The 21,056-nt window shown below is 36.9% G+C and overlaps 1 long non-coding RNA gene across 1 annotated transcript; it reads left to right on the top strand.

The window, feature by feature from the left end:
- Positions 1-4,011: 4,011 nt before the first annotated feature.
- On the top strand, positions 4,012-15,939 carry LOC131589610 (uncharacterized). The gene is made up of 3 exons (XR_009279800.1): positions 4,012-4,228; positions 4,524-4,626; positions 15,856-15,939. It is a non-coding gene; the product is annotated as an uncharacterized LOC131589610 (long non-coding RNA).
- Positions 15,940-21,056: the final 5,117 nt, after the last annotated feature.

The raw sequence follows: 21,056 nt of genomic DNA, 5'->3' as shown, positions 1-21,056 counted from the left end.
TTACCCTGGACTTTTCTGGAAGGTGCATTTCTTTGGTAGTAGCCTGACATCAATCTCCTCCATGACATTCTTCTTGGTTTTTTTTTCAAACCATTCCAAAAACCTCAGCTGCATGACTTGGACATTGTCAAATGGCTCTCATGTTAATAAGCCAGGAGGTTTGTCAAGCATATAAGTAAATTACATTTTTGCCAGTCTTGGTTCTGTAAAAATGTTTCAGTTTTCTGTTTCCTAGCTCAAAATCTGCTCATAAAATTTCTTCATGAAAACCACATTATCACGATTCAGAAAGGAGGTATTTATTTAAAAGGTATTTCTTATAATGCTATTAAGCTAGAATAGGCCAAAGTTAGAATGAAATTATTAATCAGGCTCTATTTTACTAATACATATGGTCCCATTGATTTTAATAGAATTACATGACTTATTGAAATAAGCTAATTCTCCCTGAGGTAAACCTTTAAATTAAAAGTTGATTGAAATTTTGATATGGGGAACTCTTGATTGAGTTAGAAAGATGTATCTCTGATTCTGGACTCATTTTTTTCTCTAAGGCTTTTTATGCTTGTCTACATGTATTCTACCCAACAGAGCAGAAAGAGTATCTCATTAGAAAAATGAAATGTCAGTATATTTTTATATTTCTTCTCTTTACTGTTTATGTGAAATAAATTGTTTTAATGTGGTTTTTTTTTAATTGAAATTACTGTAGAAAGCTAAGTCAAAATGTTTGCCTTATTCTTTTGAATTCAGTCAGTTATATTCTTATCTGCTTTGTGTTATTTATTGTTTGATATATTTAATTCATTTCATGAATTACATTTCATGGCCCCTCCCAACATCTATTATATGCACAAATGTAAAGAGGTACATTCCACGAGTGTAGGGCTATTCCTATGCACGTGGATGTGAGTGTGTGCTTGCACACTTGCCCTTTCTCGTGTGCATTTTGCCCTTGCTGTGAGATGTGCAGTGAGAGAATTTTAATCCCATTCTTTGATCTTTCTGAGAAGTGAAGGTAAAGAGGGGAGGGGGAAGCATACACACCTGCAGTTTATTTCTTTTAAGGAGAGGACTTGAAGATGATAGAGATGAGACAGAAGAAGAATACTGCCCCTTGCCAGGAGCTTTGTTCACAATGCATACAATGCATGGTCTGAGAAGCCAAGTGGGAACTGTTGCTGTTGGAAGGAAGAGCAGTATTGCCAGGGGTCATGGAGCAGGGAGTGCAATCGATTAGAGGTATAAGTCTTAAGATGGCAGCAGGGAAAACGTTCAGTGACCAAATCAATCTGCTAAATTACCTTTCCTCAAGATGTGTATAATGTTATTCTTTTAAAGCTGAATTTGTATTCAGGTGCTTTAGCTTAGCTGGTTTTGAAGCAGGGTGACTGTCTGTGAGAAGATAATTTAGAACAAAGGATTCATAAGAACACTTATTTTGCATGAAAAATACCTGCCTGGTATTTGAAAATGTAACTACAAGGGAATCCAGAAATAAGGTGCAAGAAGCAGAATTTAGTGACTTAGTTGGTGATAGGTAATTGATTATTATTTAAAGGGCATCCCAAGTCCACTGATGTCAGTGGTAGCTTTTCAGGAGAAATTTTACTGGATCTTTGGTTAACATCATCCCCAATGTGTGGGAATAATTTTGACAATGTCATTGGATGCTATTTAAGGCACTGGACTCCTAAATAATTACACTGTTTATGAAAATACTCATTTATGCCCACTATAGAATGATATATTCTGAATTTCTCTTATGTACTTCATGACAGTTTTAGTATGTAAAAACTCAGACTAGGCTATTTTAACCATGTAAGAAAAAGATGCCTCTTTGGCCTTACTTCCTTCTGTCTTTTGTTTACTCTGTAGGGAGAAGAAAGTATACACATTGAAGTATGCTTAAATTTAATCCATTCACTTATTCTTGTCACATATTTCTTTATACTGTCATTCAATTCTGAAAAAAAATCAAATAAAAAACAACTCTCTTTTGATAATGAAATCTTTTTCAACAGCAGAAATCCTTTCTTCTTCAAATTCTGCTTATGCTATACTGTGACCTGATTCTTACTAGTGTGGAGAAATTCACAGCTCTTTTATGATCTAAAGCAGATCTGAACATTACATTCCAAAGATGAAAGATGCATGAACAGCATCGTGGAGTTCCTGGCAGAAATCTCTGTCCTCAATACCCTCTGTCAGGAGAAATGTTTTCAGCTACAAGACCAATTTATGCTCATCACAAGTGAGGAGTGAAAGCGCTTGCTCCCAGATGAACTGCAGCATTCACTGCAGAAAGATTCACTGGTCATGTTGGTACTGTGCATTTACACTAAAAGTTTCAACCACAAAGACAAGTTATAGTGTTGAGTTTCAAATGCTCTTTGGTGGATCAGTGCATATGTGTTAATTCTGTCATGATTTTTAATAGAATTCACTCTGCTAAAAGCTATTAAATCAGACTGAGTGAAAAGTAGTATAAAAACATAATACAATGTTACATCACGTTTTTTGACATATTGCATGATTTCAAGATCACTTTGCAAGACAGATTTCAATTCCTTTTAAGTCTAACTGCTGAATATATTCTTTGTTATGACAAGAGCACTAATGCTTATGTCAAAGAAAGATACAAATGTGATGGAAAATGTCAGAAAAGATTTCTGTTCCTGTACTCTAAAGGTTACACTACAGGATCTGCTGTGATCAAATGTAAAAGTAGTACTTACTGAAATGCCTTGAACTTACACATTTACTTCTTTTTTTATCAAAAGAATTCTTACATGAGAATACCAGCTGAACTTATCTTTGAATTTGTTGAATTTGTGGAAGATTTGATCATTCTGATAATGATGGATTTCCTTCACTGTAAGTATCCATATGCAAGAGAAATTTTGTTGCTCTCACATCCTGTTTTGTAGTATCCTACAGCTGACATCTGAGCAGCACAGTAAGTAACCGATATAAGAAATTGTTAACATTTTGCTGTCTTTAGCAACTATCCACAGGTGTTACTCTTATATAACCTCTGCAGTCAGCTATGATATACAGAGTTAAATCTCCCTGTTGCTGTAGCCAGGAAAGAAAAATGTGCTCAAAGCTTTTTTTTTTTTTTTTTTTTTTTTTTTTTAAAGAGTAACACACTTCAACAATCAAAGGACTAAACCAGCTAAACAGTCACATAGAACTGTATTTAAAATCATTGGTTTGGGAGTATGGGGTGTGTGTGAGCGGTTTATGTATGGGAGAAATCCCCTTAACTAAAAGCATTAGAAAAATTGAATGAATGTAAAATTCAACAGTTTAATTGGATCTTGAGGAATTATCTTGGAACCTGCAAACTGGCTTCCAAGCCCTGCTAACTAACTTACCTTCATCAAATGCTTAAAGGCTTTCCTCACATTGTCAAAAGCATTTTAAGCAAGCACAGCACTCAGCTACATACCATGACAAATTTTGCCTGTAGGCTATTAAAATGGCTTTAAACTAGTGAGGCATGCTCTTAAATATATATATATCTATATATATATAGATATATATGTATACTTTGTACATATTTCATCCTGAGCTGGCTCTCTCCTACCAAGCTGCTTTCTTTGTGGGACTGGGGTTTTATCGGGGCTTTTTTTGGCTTTTTTTGTTGGTATTTTTTTGTGGGTGTTTTGACTTATTTTTTGTTAGGGTTTTTTATTGTTTTTTTTTTTTCTTTTAGCCTTTACATCTTCGGAGTCTAGTGGGGTTATTAATTAATGAACTTGTGTATTTCTGTCTTTAGATGCTGAAGAGTGAGGAACTGTCAATCAGCAGGGACCCTCCTGAATTAGGTGAATGCTAACATTTGGCAAGTGTCATCACAGTTGCTTGCCCATGCCCTTGTAATGCTCTAAACCAGTGACCCTTCCCTCTTTGTCACACATTTCAGGTAGCACTCAGAGCTCATTGTGTGCAACTGAGGTCAACTGCCAACCAACCAAGTGTTCTGTCCTGCTCTCACAAAGCTTTCCCTGAAGGCAAGAGAAAAGAATAATAAAAGGGGGAAATGGCCTGCTGAGCAAAGACTCTGAGTCCTTTATAACAGGAGGTCGTTTTTGATTATAGGAAGGAACCTTCAGTGGCCATGGAAACCAAAATGCCACACAAAAGCCAGAGGGTGCTTGGGAGGTAAACAAGATAGATGAAAGGTGATGGTGCTTTTAATCTCCACAATCAATGTGTTTAGGTGGGTGACTTTAATTTAATCCATGTCTGATTAACCCACTCCCTTTGTTTACACCATTATAGGAGTTTTTCTCCTATAAAATTTTTAAACAAATGTTAAAAGATTCCAGGAGAGGGCTGGTCGCCACAGTGTTTTCATCCTATTCACCCCACTGATGTAATCATGGATGTTCTCATTATCCACATAAATGCCTAATCCTTCTTATTCCTGCTAAGCTTATCCTCAGTGCTATATTTTTGAATGAGAGAGTGAAAGTTCTTATACAAATACAAATTCTTGTGACTTTCTCTTTTAGACACCTAGCAGGATGAAACAACTGGAAACAATGGCATTCAGTAAGGAAACCTTTTCCATCAAGAAGCCTTGGAGCAGTTATGTGAAAACTGGTTTTGATTTGGGTGAGTTATGAGTCCTTGAAAGCTGCCCATCGTACAAGCTTAGACGTTTTTTAAATAGCAGCAGAGGTTTTAATGACAGCTGAATGTTCAGAAGGAAGTTGTGCCGTGCATGCGTGTGCGGCTAATTTACCTACTTACTGAAAAATATACTCAGGGGTAGTGCTCTGAATGAACCCTGCCACATTCAGTTTGGATTGGCTTACACCACTGAAAACTCTCTCCGATGGCTGTGCAAAGTTTTCCACAATAATGAGCATTTTATGGAAGAAATTTTCAAAAAGCCAGTCCCCCTTTAGGAGAACGGATCCCATTCAGACTGGAAAGGGAATTTAAAAAAAAGACCCAGAGGAATTTGTGTTCCTACAACCCTTGGGGTTAAGGGGTGCATTCAATAAAGACAGGTATTTAAGGAATTATCTTATTCTCGGTGTCATTAGAGAATGAGGTTTAAAACTTCTCTGAATCTTGTCTGGTTTCTGAATGAAAATAAAATCATCACTCATTGAGTTAGGTTTCCTAAGCACTCTGGAGGGATAGATGCCTCAAAATAGCATTTGCAGGAGGAAATGTCTAAGCGCACTGACTTCAAGTTATCATAGCCCTTTTTATAGCTAAGATGTCTTTGCCATGGTATTCAACAGCTGCCTGTATCCAGCCAAACACTAGGTCCTTTCTTAAAAGCAGCTGCCTATCTCAAGTCTTTGAAAAAGTAAAGAGCTTAGTGTGTCCTTTTACAATACAGGCAGAGGAGGCACTGCAAGTGATGCTGCCCACTCTCTGTGTAATTACCCAGCAGTAGGAGTGCTTGGGAGCAAGAGACCTGGGCACCATGCCTTCCTCAATGCTGGGGTGACTGAACCTGTTTTTCTGCTGCCTAGGCAAGCAGGTCAAGCCTGGGGAGGAGGACAGTTCTAGAGCTGAGAAGCTCCTCAAAAACAAACAGGATGATTGAGGCCCAGAAAGAAAAGAAAATGCCTGTGAGCTCCTAACTGTAATCCTGTCAAAAAGAGATGGTCTGTTTGAGGAGATATTGCCTAGGTGAAACAAGGAACAGTGTGCCTGGATGTCACAGCTGTAGAGTTTGACACTCTGAGGAAAAACACTGATGCTGTTAGTTGCCTTCTGCTAACAGTGAGCACTCACATGCCCATTGAAGTATTCAAATTCTGATCTTCCATTCAGCCTGGAGCTCGCTTCTTCCTTCACAGCTCCCTGTTGGGGTCTCTATCCACTAAACTGTAAGATATTCTGAGACAGACATCAGAGACAGCCTAAGACAAAGTCTTGTAAAGAAAGTGAGAGATATTTTGCTTTTCATTGAATCTATGGCTATTTCATATTGAAGACTGAATCCAAGAGTCTTACATGTGCTAAATTAGTGCAATTATCTCTCACTCAACTGGTATTTAAATCCTTTCTAGAGAATGGAGCAGCATAAACAAGCATGAAGTGAAAGGGGAAAACACAAGCATCTTTCAGTACCTTTCTCTCTGACAATAGAAATTTTAGGTTCCCATATCTAAATCTCCACCACAGAGCTGTGCAGTGCCAGGAGTTTGAAAACTATGTATAAAATCAAAATGATAAATGACAATAAATGGGGCCTTCAGGATGACAAATCAGCAACTATGGACTGGAGATGCTTCTAGGATTAGCTATTAAATGATCAATTGTTTTCCAGAGCCTTTGTTATGAATAAGTTTTATGAATCTTTCCATGACTGAAGCTTTTCAGCATTTTCAAAAGGCCCAATAATAAATTGTTCTGTATCTATTATTTTGAAAGGTTCAAGGCCACTCTGTTGGCATAAGTATTGGTGTTGTGCATGTTACACATATATGAATGTAGTGGGAAGCAAAAAACTTTCCTTCCTCCTTTCCTCCTTTTATCAGCATAAAGGTTGCTTAGAGCTGAAATGATCAGTGCTATGAGGATTCTAATTTGAATCAAACTTGTTTTGACTTCACACAAGTCAGTAGGCATCTTTCAAGGAGTAGTTACCTCTGGTAATATATTTTTTGTCTTAACTATGCTCAGGAAATTTTTTTGATATTCTCTTCAGTGAGCAAAATTTGTGTTGGTCACCTAACCAACCCAAGGATTATTGTTGGCCATGTATTGTGCCACAGTAACACATTCACAGCACCATTCTCACAAAGGAACACAGAAAAACTTGCTGATGCTGCAATCCTTCCCTAATTTTGCTCAAGCAAGGCTCAGCTTAGTATGCTAGTCTATTTAATGAGGAACCTGTGATCGGTAATACCAGTTGCATTTGTAGAATTCAGGCTTTTGACAAAAGTACACTGAATCAAAGAGCTTGTGAAATATTTCTCGGATAGCTACATGGCAGTAGAATAGAAAAGGGAAGAAAAAAGATTTTACAGGATTTTGGCAGGTTTTAAAGGGCTTTCCACTCACCAGTCAGATGATTACATTCTCATTTTCACTCTGAAATTTTGTTTGGTCTCTTTAAGAAGGTAAAGAATGAACAGAAAAATCAAAGAAAGTAAGTAGTGGAAATATACCATATAATGAGAGCTGTGTTTCACTCTGTAAAGATAAAGTTATATAATGTCATTTAGACAGCAGGTCATAGAACTACTGAAGAAATAGAGGATAATGACTGAATGGAAGGGAAAGTGCATTCTACTGACTTGAACGGAGTGTCAACAATACCAAGTCTGAAGACTGAGAACATTGCTATGAGGGTGAGGAACTGAAGAGAAAGGTGATTAAGTGATATTTAAGATTTTGCTTGTGGACCTGGACTTCTGGGCTATTCATGACTCTTTGCAGCTGTTTCCACTTGTCTCCTCTGACTGCTTTAGCAACAACATTCAACCTCTCCACATTCAATACTTTGAACACCTCTGAATGAATACATTATTTATTACATGCTCCACTTTGCTGAATGAGTCCCTGAGTTGCAGTGGGATAAATCTAGAATTCTGAAAAAGACCATTTATCTCTGCTCTGTATGATTGGCTTGTGACAGGCACAGCATCTGAGCCCAGACAAATTGCTAGGGTCCTAGAAATAACAATCATGCTGCTTACTGCCCAGTAAAAGAAACGTTATATGGCCAAATTAGGCAACCCAGTGACCACCATGAAATCTGTTGAAGCTTTCCTTAGAGTTGGTGTGGATACTTAGCCAAACCTCTTTGGCTGTGCAATTGAGCTTTATCATACTCTTCTTCCAGCTAAAATTATAAATACCCTTATATTTATGGTAGTGCAACACCACCTACTAGGAGGCAAGGGTAAGAAAGCTGGCTCTTTTAAAAATTAATGAGCCTTGGAAGGAAATGAAGCTGAGACAGTATGAAAGCATATGAATTTCTCCTATACAGAAGAACTAGCATTCATTAAGCTGTAACTCTACACTGTTCAAAGCTCAGTCCACTTCAGCAGTAGACTAGTATGAGTAAGGACTGTAGAGTTCAGGGTATGTGTTTTTCTATTGCCTGGAAAAATATATTACTGCATCGTGGGTAACAAGATTAGCAAAGACATTTGCTTTGTCACAGAGACATGTGCCTACCTGTACATTTGATGCAATAAAACTGATTTTGCAATGATCTGAGAAAATAGGAGGTTTATGTCCAGTGTTAAATTTGGGGCCCTTTGCAATGGTAGCATCTGTAACATAATCCTATTTTTACACTGTCAGATGATGGGAATTGCATAACTAAGTATGTTAAAAATGGCAGTCTGAAGGTTTTGGTAGTAGTTAATATTAGAACTTAGAAGAAGTGAAAATGAATGTTCTTACAAATAATTCGATTAAGCAAGCTACCTTTTAATTGTTCTTTTGTTTTACTCTTTACCTAAAAGTCTTTAAAAATTAACCCTTTAAAGCTCTTTCTTTCGTGCAAGGAAGTGGAAATTATTGGAAACTTATAGATTGGATTATTCACAATTTTTTTTTCCCAGCTATGCCCACATAAATTCGAATTTATATATGGAAGGGTTGTGTTACTTATTCTTTCTCATCTGCCAAGAAATAGTCTCAAGGAACTCATGTTCCAGGTCAGAAAGTTAAAGAAGGCATATTGACCTGGATTCCTCTTGTTCTGTATATTTCAGACTTTTTCTCATATTCAGTCTTCTGCTGAGAGTCTTTTCTGTACAGAGCATTTCTACTAATATGTCTGCATCAAATCAAAGTTCATCGTTATTGAACATACTGTATTCACAGTTATGCAGCTGTGAATGTTATTACTTAATATCATCTTGGAATAAGCTACACAAAGGCAACACAGATCATACGGAAATGACTGTGCCTATGCTAATGGGCCATTATACCTTCATCACCAAGTGTAAATAAAGGAATACAACCTTGCAACTCTGAAAGGAAATTGCTGTCAGATACAATGGATTGTATTTCCTTGCTCTGTGGTTGGTAAATTTATATTTAGTCTTTGTTTGATTACTGGTCACTGTATTGTGCTTATTGCATAATAAATCACTGAAGAGTGATCAAATAATTTTCATGAAGACACAGATTCAGCATTAGAAATAAAGACTTTTGGGGAGACACTCTTTCATTTTGAAAAAGCAGCTATGCAAAGGGCGAGCTACCAAAAATGAGGAAGATTAATTCTGTATTCTTTCCAGATAGCCTCTGTTGCCATTTTAAAAGAACATTACAGTAGGGATGATCTGATGGAATCCAGTATCTGAAAAGTTCTGCTTCTCTCAAGAGTGATGTGTAGTCCCAAAATTGGAATAATGTTCAGGTGCTAGTCACAAGAGGGAGCTCAGTGCTTCAGACCTATAATAGAAATAGAAATAGATCCAGACTGAGAAGCAAAATTTGAATTGTATGTAAAGGATATAGGGTTGGTAAATGAATAGTAATTTTCAGCACTTGGACTGTGTTACTTCAACTTGGATTTATCCTAGGACATCAATCTTTGGCATTAAAAAAGAAGAATGTTTCTCACTCAGCTTACTTTCTCTGGCTTTCATCTCTATAGTTTCTCATATTTCTATTTCTTTATCAAAAATAAGGTGAAAATGGAATGGAACTTGACAGCTTATAGCAGCATTTTAAGGCCAAAAGAAACTCCCAAGCCAGTAATATTTTATTTACTATAAGTCTTAGGAATGGACTGGATACAAACTTATTATCATGGTTAAAAACATTCAGAACTATAGGTCTGAAATATTATAATATTTGAAATTATATGATAAATGAAATGTAGACAAATCAAAATCATTGTAGATAAAATGCAGAACATCACAGCTGGGGGCACGGTGTTGATTTGCACCCAAATGGGCCCTGACACCAACAGCCCAGGAAGCAGAGAGTAGATGAGCTGCCACAGAACCAACCTGATTATTCAGGCAATTAACGTACTTTCCTGGAATACTTCTGTTTTTAAAAATGTCATTTTTGAACTAAAGAACCATCGATTGATAAAATTGTGGCCAGGTGATCCTGAAAGTAAGGGTATTAAAGCTAGAAATTGTGACAATTAACATGAAATTTTCAAGAAATCCAAACTTATTTTAATCTTTGGAGGTGAATAATTTTAAAATTATGTTAATTCCCACTCACGAGTTATATCATGGAAAAAAAAGTATGATTTGTGCATTCCAGAGTTAGTTGTTCCAGATTAAACTAGGCCGATTCTTTAACAATGGCTCATTCTTATTTGCCTTACCCACTCCTGGTGTTGCCTGGGTGATGTAGTTGTTCAGATGCTGTGGGCTTCTTCAAGTGTTTACTTATCAGCAGTGCAAAGCCTGTGGAAAGGATTGGCATGCTGCATTGGATTTACAACAGTTGTTCTTCCCCAGAGCAGTGGAAAGTAACTGAAATGGTCATATTTCTCCTTCTTGCTGTAGATTCCCTTATCTTCATGTGTCTTAACCTACATTATCTTTGACAGCCTCTCCTTTTCTCATGCTCTACATTTTCTGGCTTGTTTCACACTCCTTTTTGCAAAACCTCATCTTTTCTTGGCCATCTGTTTTGAAAACATCTGGTGAAGCAGGTAATTTAAAAAGTAGAGTCTGCACATACCTCACCAGAAAAAGATTTGTCATGGTTACAAATTAGACACTGAAGAAAATAACCTCTGCTACACTCTTTCTAGGAAGTTCTGTGGCAGTTATAGTGCTTAAATCAAGTTTAGGTCTAAAATGTACACTTTCAGACTACAGTAATGGACTTAATGACAAAAGCACTTGTCTAAATTCCATACTCTGTGTTATGCAGTTGTGCAACATAAATCAGCCTAGTGATCCCTTCTGGCCATACAAGGTTTTGCTTTTTTACTTTGAAAGGGCCACTGTGTCCCTTTGGTGAGCACCAAATCAAGTACTAGGGTGTTACTAAGGTAATTTATTCAGAAAAAATCCTAAACATTAAATATAATAGTATATTTCTTAAAATGTATATTTTAAATCAATCACTTTATGAATTAAGTTTATTTTTAAATTTTAAAAAGTTGTTTTCTAAACATAATAAACCATAATTTTGGATAGCATAAGTTTGTGCTTGCAAATAGTCAAATCCTTGAAGTAAAAAAACCCCAGCTTCAGTTTTGAAAGCTATCAGTGATTCTATCATAGACTTGCACACAGTGTGATTCAGAATTTATATTTCCTTGTATAAATAATGGATATAATGTATAAAAAAAAAAAGACTTGATTAAAATTTTCCACTTTTATTTTCTGTCAGAAGACACAAGGATAAGTAACCTGCTTTTATTTTATATATTTTTTAAAATCTGAAATACCTTTTATCCATTAAAAGTTTTCTTCAAAAGTTTTTGGCCAGACTATGTGAATGTCTGGCTTTGGAACAATTTTCCCCCTTGTTTCCCAAAAAAAGCAAGGTGTGCCTTATTACATTGTCCAAATAGCCTTCCATTTCATTTTATTATCAGACCCCTCTAAAACTGTAAAAATTTGTTGCCCACTTTTTGATATAATTCCTATGAGTTTAATCAGCAGTAACCAACTTTTTGGGAAGGAGAGCTTTTAGGGTGCCATTTATGGAGAAGGTACAGACAGATCCCTTTTCTATCCCTTATGGACGTGCAAAAATCAAGATGCAACTACTATCTGACTGAGAAACACTTCAAAAATCAGACAACCAGCACATACATGGTTCAACCATAACAAATGATGCCCCTTCTTTTCAGCAGATCTGAAAGTTGAAGATTTGCAAAGTAAATAGGGATATTCCAGTGAATAGAACACAAGACACAAAACTGTAGAGAACCAGGCTTCACTACTTACTTTTTTTCAGTAGCAAATTCACAAAACAGAGGAGATACCTTCTCAGTTCACAAAACAGAGGAGACATCTTTTCATACGGCCATTAATTAAGTTCAAAAGAGGCTGAGTAACTTACCCTGAGAACAAAATCGGAGAAATCCTGCTTTTAACCATTTAGTTGCTCTTGCAGTCAAGGCAAAAAAGCAAGCTATAAATTAGCCCAGGACAATTTGAGGTAATTCCAATACCCCTTACAGGCAATGCCTTGGCAGCCAGATCTGATGGCTGTCAAACCCCTCAGCCACACCTTTCACCCAGAGACATCTCATCTCTGGAAGCTTCTAGCTGTATCCCACTGCTCTTCCCTGAAGAAATCTGAGGAGGTACAGATGGTCCAACTCTACAGCTGTAAAGGCTCAAAGAACATCAAAGTCAAGACTTCATTTCCCTCCAGCACAGCAGGTTTTAAAACAACAACAACAACAACAACAACAACAACAAAAACCTTCTAAACTGTCTCTAGCTCAGGAAGTCATCCCAGCACAAATTGGCAAGAACTTAGATAACCTCCAATTGGAAAATGTGCAATTAATTTGCTAAATACAGGGTGACATGCCTGAGAGGATGGTCTGTATTTGAAATCAAGGACAGTTGATTAAAAATTGTGCTCTCTACTAAGAAGGAAATAGTCATGCCTAATCCATGATTTAGAGCATGATTTTATTGTAATCTCATTCAAGTTTGCAGTGTCTGATTGAAAAGTAAGCAAATCTAATTAATTAATATTGGCCTCTCATTATCGTGTATCTGCCCTGCGCTTCCTGAATGACAATCCTAAACATCAGAAAAAGACAGATCTCTTTATAATCAAGGATCTTACCAAAAAAAATTAGAAATAAATAATAAAAAAAGAGAAATCCACGACTGCCCGAACTGTATCCTATTGCTAAGAATAATCCAATGGCATTTCAGCTGCCCCACTGAACAGACAGTCCTTACATCGTGCTCCGAGTTTCGCCAAACCGGGGCCCTGGCGGAGGGCCAAGGGAAGCAGATTTCAGCGGCGCGAGCCCTCCGCTGAGAACACCCTACTGCCGCTCCCCCCCCGGCCGGGGCACCACGCATTCATTTTATGTGTAGTGCTCCTGTGCCTCACAACTGCTATGTCTGATATTTTCTTTATGACTTCAGCTTATTTGAAGATTTGGCCGCAAGATGTATTTTCACACAGTGCTCAATACAAAGTCTAAAACTCGAGCTCAGAAAGGCAGTCTACAAAATTGAAAGGAGCTGACTTGATCTCTACATATAAATAACTGGAAAGACAGGGGGATCTACTCTTATGCAGTTTTGATAATTTCTGGCATGTGTGATGACACCAAAAAATGTTATACCAAAAGTACATGAAACCTTAGCTGTCAGTTGGGTGAAATTCTTCACAGATACCTGACAGAAACATAGAGAAGTCAGAAAAGTAACATTAAGTCACTAGTGGCAGACAACAACCACAAATACTCACCACCACCTTTGTACTCTACACCCTAGACTGGCATTCCAACTTTTCTAACTCTTCTGACTACAATTTCTCTCTAGAAAACTAGCAATCACCAGTATATGGGTTTTTATGGATCCTTGTGCCTGAAGGACTAAGATGGAGTTGAGGAGGGGAGGAGAGTGGTAGAGAGGGGAGATATGAGGACGTGAGGGGAGGAAAAGAAAAAAATATTGGATGTGTAAGCAGAGTCACAAGCGCACGAAGTGCAGGTACAGTGTCACAGAATCACAGAAGTTTCTGCATCGTGAGAGACTCAAAGTATGTTTGAGTCCAGCTTCCAGTCCTGCAGAGGATGATCCCCATGTGCTTGAGAGTATGGTCCAAAAACTTCTTTTACTCAGACAGGCTTCATGCTGTGGCCACTTTCTTGTGGAGCTCATCCTAGTGCTCAACAACCCTCTGGGTGAAGAACCTCGTTTCCAGTACCCAATCTAAAACCCTAAACCTTCCCTGACACAACCTCAGGCCATTCCCTCTGGTCCTGTCACTGGCAACAAGAAAGAAGAATTGGTGTCTGTCCCTCCCCTTCACAAGGAAGTTTTCTGTGGTCTTTTTAAAGTTAAGGATTGGTGAATGGAAGAAGGGATATCTGCTAACCAGACATGGATTTCCTTTTCCTTTCTCTTTGGGTTTCCAGACTCTGTTTTGTATTGTACTCTAAATGTTATATTCTAGCCTTTGCAGAAATAAAATAAAAGTCAGCCTGCTGACAAATATGCTGTTTCAGATGTTTATCTTCCCAATTGTTGATGAAAACCATTTCCAATTTGTTCATAGACTTCCATTAGAAATTTATTTTCATAAATACAAAACACTTGTTTCAACAGCTTTTCTCTCAGTATTTCAAAAGGCTGAATAACATTGAATGAACAAAAATAGAGATGTTGTCTGCTGCAGAACAAAATCTTTGAGCTATTAGGAGACTGCTGTGGCTGGATTCTTCTCTGTCTGTGCTATTAGGATTTAAGGGTTAAAAAGAAAAACCATATTTGTATTTCTCCTCAGAAAAGTATGCCAGTGATCTGACCTCAAACAATGAGCTCTTAAGATGCAGCAAGGTGCTAGAGATGGCTAAGAAGAGATAGTTGGAGAAACATACTGATTATTTTTATTGTCCACTACACATTGTCACTTGACTGATTAATCTGAAACACCTAACTCTTTCCAGCAGCTGGAAAAGAGGTTGATTTTTGTCTCATCCTCAGCATTCTCATCAAGTGACGAACTATTAAATTTTTGCCTGCAAACTCAAATCTGAAAAAAGGTTAGACAGAATCAATATTTTTTCACACACTAAAACTTTAAAAACTGTCCAACTGGATATTTTCAGGTCTGCTGTTAATATATAGAGTGTGTTCTATGGATGATACTATGGTTTGCCAAAATACTTAGGCATATGTTTGATTTTAAATTCTGAATAATCCCATTTGCAACAGAATTTAAGCAGGCACGCCAAACTAAGGATGGAGGTGGAGACAGATAGAAGTACTCCTACACTTCTCAATCATCACCTCTAGGAGTTTTGCTATTTGGATGCAGGTGGCCTAGTTATTTTGCAGGAATTTAGGTTTGGCAAGCATTTACCTGGAAGCTAGGATAAAAATGCATGTAAGAATTAACCAAATAATATGATAAAGAAACAGCAAAAATTTTATTATGGAAAATAGGCAGGAAGAAAAAGATGATATTTGTGAGCTTGAAGATTTATTTATGCTTTCAGTTGCTTCAAGATCATCATGATTACAAAGAAGTCTGCAATTAATATTTCCTGTAATATTTCACAGCCAAATTATGATAATAATTTTATATTTGACCAAGTGTGTAGCAGCTATTAACTGCATTCAAAAGAAGCAATCTGGAGACAAAATAGTTTCTGAACATATAATGGTATGGGTGAAATGGTATCAAATTCTGCTGGACTCCATTTTCTCATGTACAGCAGCAAGAGTAGGTCTAAATATAGTCACCACAGAGGCTGAATGCCTCATTTCTCTGTCATTCTCGCAGTCATTCTTCTGTCAGTAAAGACAAGTTAAAATTATTAATACCTCTACTTCCATGAAAATCTAGACGTTGTTTGAATATATTTTTGTATTTCAAAATATTCAAACATGGAGTTCCATCTTTAGTGTGTATGGATACAATATCTCCATATTGGAAAGCAACAATGAAATAACAATAGCTGCAATACCAACGTCAGTCTTGCAAGTTATTTTATGTGCAAAATGAAGGGACACTTAAAATAACCTTGTGTGTGGCTTTAAAGGCCTAATTTACTAAAAAATGCTATTGTCTAGTTACATAAGAGAGCAACTGGTTTTGTTATGCTGTATTAAATTCTGGAGCTTTTAAATTCTCTAATCACTATTGTGGGTGAATCTGTCCTGAAGATTTCTGTGTCACTTGTCACTAAGCATTTTCCCCTTGCCTTCACAGTGATGGGAAAAACCTAATCAGTCTGGGTTCATCATGCTAAAGGGAATTTGCTGAAAATTCATCACATGTGGTCAGTGCAGATTGGTGAGTGCCAGATTTTGTTAGCAAACTCTATCTACTAATTTTACCGCCAAAGTTGAAACTGTCAGAGACCCCTTTCCCTGATGGCTCTACTGACAGAGTCTTTGTCAAATCTGGAATGGGCAAACAAGTTTAAAGAAAAGAAGGACTGACTTAAACAACTGTGCAAAACTCAAAGTGTGTTTCCAATGAATCAATACTTTGGTTTTGAAAAAAGCTGACATAAAGTTTCTTGTCTGGTTTTTGTTCTGTAGTCACTTTTAAAATTCCTGATTCAAGCCAGACCAGTAAGTAGAAACAGAAAATGCTACAGACCTACCTTTGTTGTGGAGTATTTTAGAAAAAAAAAAAAATTAAATAAAAATATTAATAAGTAATACACACACACACACATGTATAAATTTCTCAAGAATGTCTGATTTTGCAACACCAAGTTTTGAAAATCCAAGTTTAAGCCAATTTAAACCCAACTTCCCACCTGCCAAACAAACCTAAAAGTAGTTATTGGTATTGATAGTTTATGTCAGAAATCTGATGTGACTCCAGACTGGATTTATACATGGATACAAGTTTCCTTAATGATTTAAGAGATAAAAATATCATCATAATTGTGTTATTATGGGAAACTTACTTTCACATAAATACTCTAAAAAATATTTGTATTTTATAATGATAACATCCTGATATAACTGGATTTGAATGCTCAAACTTTTCTTCCCAAGTCACAGAAACAACAGGAGGTAATGCTTTTATCAGTTTTGTTTTGGCACATGGTAAAGAGATAATGGAAGTTCTAACTACAACAGATATTTTGAATCCAGATATGATTTATTTTAAATTAAATATGAGAGCAAACACAGGCTAGACAGTCTCTGTTTCAAAAAAAATAGTAGGTCTGGAGAACCTTATGAAAATTATTCCGTAAGATTTAGCAAGAGTAAAGTTACATGTGGGTTCTCAATGGTGAGAACAGGACTCAGACTGAACAAAAATGAATTTGACAGAACGAGGATAGTGCTTTGTGTCATCCAGAAGCAGTGACATTGGCACTATGACAAATAAATTAAGGTAAACTTGGTAAATTAAGAAATATATATAGCAATTAAGGTTAATGCAGACAAAATATAGGCAAAACCAATCATATTCAGGAAAAGTTTAGATAGTCTTCATCTCATCCTGTTGAAGTTAATCTATGCACTTGCAAGGTCTTGTAGGTAGGACTAATGATGAGTTGGATGTGTTAATTCATCAAGTGGTGAAGCAGCTGAATAAACTTAAAGCATAAACATGTCACAGAATCTTAGAACTGTAGAATTGTTTGGGTAGGAGAAGACCTCTAAGATACAAGTCCAACCAATAACCTAACACTGCAAATTCACCACTAAACCATGTCCCCAGGTACCACATCTATGCATCACCAGGGATGGTGACTCCACCATTTTCCTGGTCAGTCTCTCCCAGTGTTTGATAAGTCTTTCTGTGAAGAAATTTTTCCTAATATACAATTTAAACCTCCTCTGACACAACTTGAGGCCACTTCCTCTCATCCTGTTACTTGTTCCGGGGGAAGAGACTGCCCCCAGCCTGGCTACACACTCCTTTCAGGTAGCTGTGGAGAGGGATAAGGACTCCTCTGAGCATCCTCTTCTCCAGGCTACACAACCTCAGCTCCCTCAGTTGCTCCTCATAAGACTTGTGTTCCAGACCCTTCACCAGCTTCAATGCCTTTCCTGACCTGCTCCAGTACCTTAATGTTCTTCCTGAATTCAGGGACCCAGAACTGGACACAGATATTAAACAGAATCAGCTCCCATACTGAGCTCTGGACTATATTATTTGTGCCCAGCCACCAAGGAGATGTTATTCCACTCCTCCTCAACTGCCTTTAAGGCACTGCACTGCAAGGACTGATGAATCTACTTTAAACTCCCCAGATTTAGGACAGAGAATAAGATTACCCAGGAGGAAATGACTCCATAGACTTCCAATGAGGATAACTGGACTGTTTGAAGTTCTGACTTTGTGTTTTGGTCAATAATATGTTCATGAATACTGAACACACATGGTATAGATAAAGAGAATCTAAAATATTTTTCTTTTCTGAAAGCACTGTGCTCATCACTAAATAAGAGAATCAGTTTTCTTCTTTCTTATAATCCCAATGACTCCATTTTGCTCTGCAGAGTGGAAAACTTTCAGCTTAAGGCTCTGTGGTGGTAAAGGTATTTTCCAAGGAGGTGGGACCTGTGGGACTGTTTTGGTATTTTTTTCTGAAAATGAGGGAAAAGGTCTTACACATCTGGTTCTCTAACTGCTAAACAACTTTGCAGAAGTCTAAGCACAACTTGTTTCTCTACCCATGCAATTAAAAAGAAACTTTCCAGATGCATAATGAGGAGGACCTTATTCTTATCTCCAAGTCTGGGAGATTTCAAGCTGTAAATCCCAGTTGCATATAGGTTTTTATCTCAATTGTAAAAAGATCCTTCTATGAATATGAGAGAGACAAGATTCAAACATGCTTCACTCCTAAGTGATGCTATTACTTGGTCTGGCAGTTTAAAGGCATTGGCACCTCTCAGGTCCAGAGTTTAATAAGGTAAGAACCTAGCTCAGGATTATAAATGCTGTTCTCACTACACTACAGGTTCTGTTATGCTTAGCTGGGTATTGTCTATATACTTCTGGAAAGTGTTTTATAAAGACCAAAACAAAGTAAACTTTCCATCATTATATTCCAGTCACTCCACCTTCTCTGTGAGCAAGCTGCCTTTCTTGCCTTTTGTACGTCTTTTTGACAGTTGAGAATGAAAATAAAATGTTGTATTTTACTGCACCTTAGTCCTTTTAGATTGCTCTTTTTCAGAAAGCAATTGCACTTTCTCTGTAGGTAGGATTTCAAGAAGTCCAGTCTGTGGGATCTCTTTCTCAATTATTCTGAAACCGTCAGTAGTATTCCTGGCTGTTAGAAAACATTAGGGATTTGATCCCTTAAAATTAAGCACTCAAAAATGGTTCTGTGAGGTAAAGCCCAAACCAATAGGCAATTTTAAACAGATTTTGTCCCATAGTTAAAAAACTTAACTGAAAAATGTATTACAACATTCTTTTGAGAAAAAAATACAAGAGGAAATGAATCCCATTTATATATTTTGTGAAAAGGTGATTTGGAGTTTATATAGTGAGAAAATAATTTTTTCTTTTCTTTTCCGTTTTTTTTTTTTCCCTTTGCTATTATATTACCACTCACATTTTTGTCTTGTGCTTTAATGACCTTCTTTCAAAAAATCTTATGAATGGAAAAACACAGCCTGAGTATTTTTTTGGACATCTTATGGTGCATGCAAGCAGGTGTATGCTTGACACCTATTAAAATTTAGAATAAGCAACTCCTCTAACTATATCCCTGAAAAAGTGGATAATCTCCTCACAAATCACACACAAAAGTACAGATTTTTATGTGTAAAGGTACAGGTTGATTACTGTAGCTTTTTTTTCTTTTTATTCCATTGAATTCTATGGATTTTACCGGACTTACAGAGATGTAGAGTTGAAATAACAGAGTGTTGAAACCAGCACACTAAAAACTATAAGGACATCTATTGCAGTATTCATCCAAATATCTTAACAGTTACATTCTCCTATTCCTTCCCAGACACTTTGTTTTTGTCTGCCTTTAATTTGGAAGCTTTTGGGGAAAGAAAACATCTATTTCTTTTTTTAAGTTTACATAAAACTGCACTCTTTACTGCAAGATAAATAATGAATAAAGTTTACTCATGCTGTTTGAACAAGTTTGAGAAGCCTTGCAAAAGATGAGCTGACAATGCAGACTTAATGGTTTGATCAGTCAAAGCATATTCCCAACAATAGAATCAGGTTGATTCCCAGCAGTCAGGTGCCCCTGAATGCTTTGTGACTTGGCATTGTCAGCTGGAAATTGATCGAATGGCATCCCTTGAGCTTTAATCTTTTTCCTAATTGCCTGTGATGTATTTCTCAGGAAGGCTGACAGCTTTGGAAGGGTCTGAGTTGCCCTGTTAACATATCTGGTTTCTCATCTTATGACATAGACTGGCTGGAAATCCAGGGATAGAGGGCTTTTGTGTAACTTCCAGACAGATTTAATTATTATTAATTACATAGCAAAACAAGCAAAAATACTTTCAAATATGTCATACTGCTGCCCAAAACATAAAGCAAGCATAAGCTTCTGAGAGAAAAGGAAGGGCTGAGAAGGAATCAGTGCTACCTCCTTGCAGTAAAAGTGGATTCTCTGGAAGGTCCCATGGAGACAAACACCTGATCTGTGGTGGACATCTACATTTGAACTAGTCACCTGAGTCCTCTTTAACATCAGGAAGGGGAAAAAAATGGTTAACTTCACTCTAATGCAGACAGTTAAATTATGTGAAATTAATTATTCTTTAGAAGTATATACTTTTTGGCTATGAAAGCAACACGGTTGCATTAACTCAAGTAAAGGCATCTGCACTGATAAACTGTACATCTAGGCTAGGTGTATTCTTCTTTGATGGTTTTGTGTCTAATGGTAAAATAAGTAATGTCAAAGAATGAACCTGGTTACTGGATACAGTCATCTGTAATATTATTATTTAAACAGCCTATGGTGTGATTTTGATCTACTCGACTTAGGACTACACCAAACAATTTCTTGGCATAGTTTGGGAGCAGACACAGCCATTCCTAGCAGATAGTGTGAATGTAGGCACCTTATCTTTGAAAGTAAAAGATTTTAGAAATACAAATGGAAAAAATTCTACAAGTGATATTTAATTTCCTGCTATAGATGTATCTAGAACATCTGAATTTGAGAGTAATGGTAGGGGCCAGTAAGCCTTCATAATGCAATATGTCACATATTTTCATCAATTTTTTGACAACAGCATCTTAGTTTATCTGGTAATGGCAAATGTGTAGACAAATGAAATGAGGATGAGAAGTCTTGGAGGATTTTCACAGTACACAATGAGAATCACAGTGAAACACCTTCCTGAATAATGTTGGTACACTGGAAAAACATAGTATGGCCTGCTGTATCTGTGAATGCATCAATTGGTCCAGTACAGCTTGTGCATGAGGCTCCTGATGTATTATAT

Source organism: Poecile atricapillus, chromosome 1 (assembly GCF_030490865.1).
Source record: "Poecile atricapillus isolate bPoeAtr1 chromosome 1, bPoeAtr1.hap1, whole genome shotgun sequence".
Taxonomy (NCBI): Eukaryota; Metazoa; Chordata; class Aves; order Passeriformes; family Paridae; genus Poecile; species Poecile atricapillus.
The sequence above is the reverse complement of the archived record's forward strand: the minus strand, read 5'-3'. Positions and strand labels throughout refer to the sequence as shown.